The sequence below is a fragment of the Calliphora vicina genome, chromosome 3 (assembly GCF_958450345.1).
Source record: "Calliphora vicina chromosome 3, idCalVici1.1, whole genome shotgun sequence".
Classification (NCBI taxonomy): Eukaryota; Metazoa; Arthropoda; class Insecta; order Diptera; family Calliphoridae; genus Calliphora; species Calliphora vicina.
In genome coordinates this window covers 85,572,625-85,578,634 of record NC_088782.1, presented here as the reverse complement: position 1 = coordinate 85,578,634, position 6,010 = coordinate 85,572,625, and positions in this window count along the sequence as shown.

The following is a 6,010-nucleotide window of genomic DNA, read 5'->3' as shown; positions in this document are numbered from 1 at the left end:
TACACAAGATTTTCTATAGAAAATGTTGTTCTACACAAGATTTTCTATAGAAAATGTTGTTCAACACAAGATTTTCTATAGAAAATGTTGTTCAACACAAGATTTTCTATAGAAAATGTTGTTCAACACAAGATTTTCTATAGAAAATGTTGTTCAACACAAGATTTTCTATAGAAAATGTTGTTCAACACAAGATTTTCTATAGAAAATGTTGTTCAACACAAGATTTTCTATAGAAAATGTTGTTCAACACAAGATTTTCTATAGAAAATGTTGTTCAACACAAGATTTTCTATAGAAAATGTTGTTCAACACAAGATTTTCTATAGAAAATGTTGTTCAACACAAGATTTTCTATAGAAAATGTTGTTCAACACAAGATTTTCTATAGAAAATGTTGTTCAACACAAGATTTTCTATAGAAAATGTTGTTCAACACAAGATTTTCTATAGAAAATGTTGTTCAACACAAGATTTTCTATAGAAAATGTTGTTCAACACAAGATTTTCTATAGAAAATGTTGTTCAACACAAGATTTTCTATAGAAAATGTTGTTCAACACAAGATTTTCTATAGAAAATGTTGTTCAACACAAGATTTTCTATAGAAAATGTTGTTCAACACAAGATTTTCTATAGAAAATGTTGTTCAACACAAGATTTTCTATAGAAAATGTTGTTCAACACAAGATTTTCTATAGAAAATGTTGTTCAACACAAGATTTTCTATAGAAAATGTTGTTCAACACAAGATTTTCTATAGAAAATGTTGTTCAACACAAGATTTTCTATAGAAAATGTTGTTCAACACAAGATTTTCTATAGAAAATGTTGTTCAACACAAGATTTTCTATAGAAAATGTTGTTCAACACAAGATTTTCTATAGAAAATGTTGTTCAACACAAGATTTTCTATAGAAAATGTTGTTCAACACAAGATTTTCTATAGAAAATGTTGTTCAACACAAGATTTTCTATAGAAAATGTTGTTCAACACAAGATTTTCTATAGAAAATGTTGTTCAACACAAGATTTTCTATAGAAAATGTTGTTCAACACAAGATTTTCTATAGAAAATGTTGTTCAACACAAGATTTTCTATAGAAAATGTTGTTCAACACAAGATTTTCTATAGAAAATGTTGTTCAACACAAGATTTTCTATAGAAAATGTTGTTCAACACAAGATTTTCTATAGAAAATGTTGTTCAACACAAGATTTTCTATAGAAAATGTTGTTCAACACAAGATTTTCTATAGAAAATGTTGTTCAACACAAGATTTTCTATAGAAAATGTTGTTCAACACAAGATTTTCTATAGAAAATGTTGTTCAACACAAGATTTTCTATAGAAAATGTTGTTCAACACAAGATTTTCTATAGAAAATGTTGTTCAACACAAGATTTTCTATAGAAAATGTTGTTCAACACAAGATTTTCTATAGAAAATGTTGTTCAACACAAGATTTTCTATAGAAAATGTTGTTCAACACAAGATTTTCTATAGAAAATGTTGTTCAACACAAGATTTTCTATAGAAAATGTTGTTCAACACAAGATTTTCTATAGAAAATGTTGTTCAACACAAGATTTTCTATAGAAAATGTTGTTCAACACAAGATTTTCTATAGAAAATGTTGTTCTACACAAGATTTTCTATAGAAAATGTTGTTCTACACAAGATGTTGTTCTACACAAGCTTTTCTATAGAAAATGTTGTTCTACACAAGATTTTCTATAGAAAATGTTGTTCTACACAAGATTTTCTATAGAAAATGTTGTTCTACACAAGATTTTCTATAGAAAATGTTGTTCTACACAAGATTTTCTATAGAAAATGTTGTTCTACACAAGATGTTGTTCTACACAAGCTTTTCTATAGAAAATGTTGTTCTACACAAGATTTTCTATAGAAAATGTTGTTCTACACAAGATTTTCTATAGAAAATGTTGTTCTACACAAGATTTTCTATAGAAAATGTTGTTCTACACAAGATTTTCTATAGAAAATGTTGTTCTACACAAGATTTTCTATAGAAAATGTTGTTCTACACAAGATTTTCTATAGAAAATGTTGTTCTACACAAGATTTTCTATAGAAAATGTTGTTCTACACAAGATTTTCTATAGAAAATGTTGTTCTACACAAGATTTTCTATAGAAAATGTTGTTCTACACAAGATTTTCTATAGAAAATGTTGTTCTACACAAGATTTTCTATAGAAAATGTTGTTCTACACAAGATTTTCTATAGAAAATGTTGTTCTACACAAGATTTTCTATAGAAAATGTTGTTCTACACAAGATTTTCTATAGAAAATGTTGTTCTACACAAGATTTTCTATAGAAAATGTTGTTCTACACAAGATTTTCTATAGAAAATGTTGTTCTACACAAGATTTTCTATAGAAAATGTTGTTCTACACAAGATTTTCTATAGAAAATGTTGTTCTACACAAGATTTTCTATAGAAAATGTTGTTCTACACAAGATTTTCTATAGAAAATGTTGTTCTACACAAGATTTTCTATAGAAAATGTTGTTCTACACAAGATTTTCTATAGAAAATGTTGTTCTACACAAGATTTTCTATAGAAAATGTTGTTCTACACAAGATTTTCTATAGAAAATGTTGTTCTACACAAGATTTTCTATAGAAAATGTTGTTCTACACAAGATTTTCTATAGAAAATATTGTTCTACACAAGATTTTCTATAGAAAATATTGTTCTACACAAGATTTTCTATAGAAAATATTGTTCTACACAAGATTTTCTATAGAAAATATTGTTCTACACAAGATTTTCTATAGAAAATATTGTTCTACACAAGATTTTCTATAGAAAATATTGTTCTACACAAGATTTTCTATAGAAAATATTGTTCTACACAAGATTTTCTATAGAAAATATTGTTCTACACAAGATTTTCTATAGAAAATATTGTTCTACACAAGATTTTCTATAGAAAATATTGTTCTACACAAGATTTTCTATAGAAAATATTGTTCTACACAAGATTTTCTATAGAAAATATTGTTCTACACAAGATTTTCTATAGAAAATATTGTTCTACACAAGATTTTCTATAGAAAATATTGTTCTACACAAGATTTTCTATAGAAAATATTGTTCTACACAAGATTTTCTATAGAAAATATTGTTCTACACAAGATTTTCTATAGAAAATATTGTTCTACACAAGATTTTCTATAGAAAATATTGTTCTACACAAGATTTTCTATAGAAAATATTGTTCTACACAAGATTTTCTATAGAAAATATTGTTCTACACAAGATTTTCTATAGAAAATATTGTTCTACACAAGATTTTCTATAGAAAATATTGTTCTACACAAGATTTTCTATAGAAAATATTGTTCTACACAAGATTTTCTATAGAAAATATTGTTCTACACAAGATTTTCTATAGAAAATATTGTTCTACACAAGATTTTCTATAGAAAATATTGTTCTACACAAGATTTTCTATAGAAAATATTGTTCTACACAAGATTTTCTATAGAAAATATTGTTCTACACAAGATTTTCTATAGAAAATATTGTTCTACACAAGATTTTCTATAGAAAATATTGTTCTACACAAGATTTTCTATAGAAAATATTGTTCTACACAAGATTTTCTATAGAAAATATTGTTCTACACAAGATTTTCTATAGAAAATATTGTTCTACACAAGATTTTCTATAGAAAATATTGTTCTACACAAGATTTTCTATAGAAAATATTGTTCTACACAAGATTTTCTATAGAAAATATTGTTCTTGTTCTACACAAGATTTTCTATAGAAAATATTGTTCTTGTTCTACACAAGATTTTCTATAGAAAATATTGTTCTTGTTCTACACAAGATTTTCTATAGAAAATATTGTTCTTGTTCTACACAAGATTTTCTATAGAAAATATTGTTCTTGTTCTACACAAGATTTTCTATAGAAAATATTGTTCTTGTTCTACACAAGATTTTCTATAGAAAATATTGTTCTTGTTCTACACAAGATTTTCTATAGAAAATATTGTTCTTGTTCTACACAAGATTTTCTATAGAAAATATTGTTCTTGTTCTACACAAGATTTTCTATAGAAAATATTGTTCTTGTTCTACACAAGATTTTCTATAGAAAATATTGTTCTACACAAGATTTTCTATAGAAAATATTGTTCTACACAAGATTTTCTATAGAAAATATTGTTCTACACAAGATTTTCTATAGAAAATATTGTTCTACACAAGATTTTCTATAGAAAATATTGTTCTACACAAGATTTTCTATAGAAAATATTGTTCTACACAAGATTTTCTATAGAAAATATTGTTCTACACAAGATTTTCTATAGAAAATATTGTTCTACACAAGATTTTCTATAGAAAATATTGTTCTACACAAGATTTTCTATAGAAAATATTGTTCTACACAAGATTTTCTATAGAAAATATTGTTCTACACAAGATTTTCTATAGAAAATATTGTTCTACACAAGATTTTCTATAGAAAATATTGTTCTACACAAGATTTTCTATAGAAAATATTGTTCTACACAAGATTTTCTATAGAAAATATTGTTCTACACAAGATTTTCTATAGAAAATATTGTTCTACACAAGATTTTCTATAGAAAATATTGTTCTACACAAGATTTTCTATAGAAAATGTTTTGTCCCATCAAATATGATTGGAAACTAAGAAATCGAGTGGGGGGAATGAAGTAATTTATGTGACATTTATTATTGTATGCTGGAAATCATGTGATGCAATGTTCATAGATTTAGAATGGAATGTTGATAAGGTTTCTGTAGAATAATTAGGGTACAATAGTTTTGGAACTTTGTATTGATAAGGATTTTGGTGAGCTGCATTTGTATCTTGTTGTGGTTTGAGTTTAGTTTGTTGTAATGATTGTGTGTATTTGAAAATGCATGTTGATAAGAATTTTTTGATGAGTTGCATGTAATGTATGTTGTTGTTGTGTTTGTGTGTTTTTTATAGTTTGTTAATGATCGTGTACTTAGAAAGTGTTTGGGGGAATTGGTTTAGAATTTTTTGATGAGCTGCATGTAATGTATGTTGTGATTTTGTGTTTTTTTTTTTTGTTAGTTTGGTAATGATCATGTACTTAGAAAGTAATTTTGGGGGGGAATTTGTTTATTTTTCTGATTTTAATAAATCAAGTGCTGAAGTGTATTTTGAATATTTAGTGTACACTAGTTTTGGAACTTTATATTGATAAGGATTTTGGTGAGCTGCATTTGTATCTTGTTGTGGTTTGAGTTTTAGTTTGTTGTAATGATTGTGTGTATTTGAAAATGCATGTTGATACGAATTCTTTGGTGAGTTGTATGTAGTGTATGTTGTGTTTTTTTTTTGTGTTTCTTTCTTTAATTTGGTTAATAGTCATATACTTAGAAAGTGTTAAGGTCACTCCAGGGAATTTGTCTATTTTCTGATCCAGTAAACGGACAGACAGAGTGGCAGATATGGTGATGACAGTAACTTAAGGGGATGTAGAATAATCGAATTTCGTTGTTGTTGTTAGGGTTTAGTTTTAATTCGATGTAAAGATCATGTTTGTTTTGAAAACTGTCACACTATGGGAAATTTCTTTATTTTCTAATTCATGTATTAAAGTATTTAATTTACTATAATTAGTATTTGGAAAGTGCAAAGGTTACTAAAATGTCATTCATGAAAAGATAGACTCTTTTGACTGATGCTATATATATATGTATATAGATAATTCTGAGATTTACTTAAAATAATTTATTAAGTATGAGTTGAAACTTTTCATACTTTCATAGTCACGAATTTAAATTTTCTTTTACTCATTCATATTTCATTTTAAGTATATGAACAACAAAAATTTTAAAAATCTAAAAAATGTCAGGTTTATTTTGCGGGATTTGCGAGATTTGCGGAAAAATTTATAAAAGGGAATACGCCCTTTTAATCCACAAGGGGATTCATACCCCTTGTCCTTTATGTGGAGTGG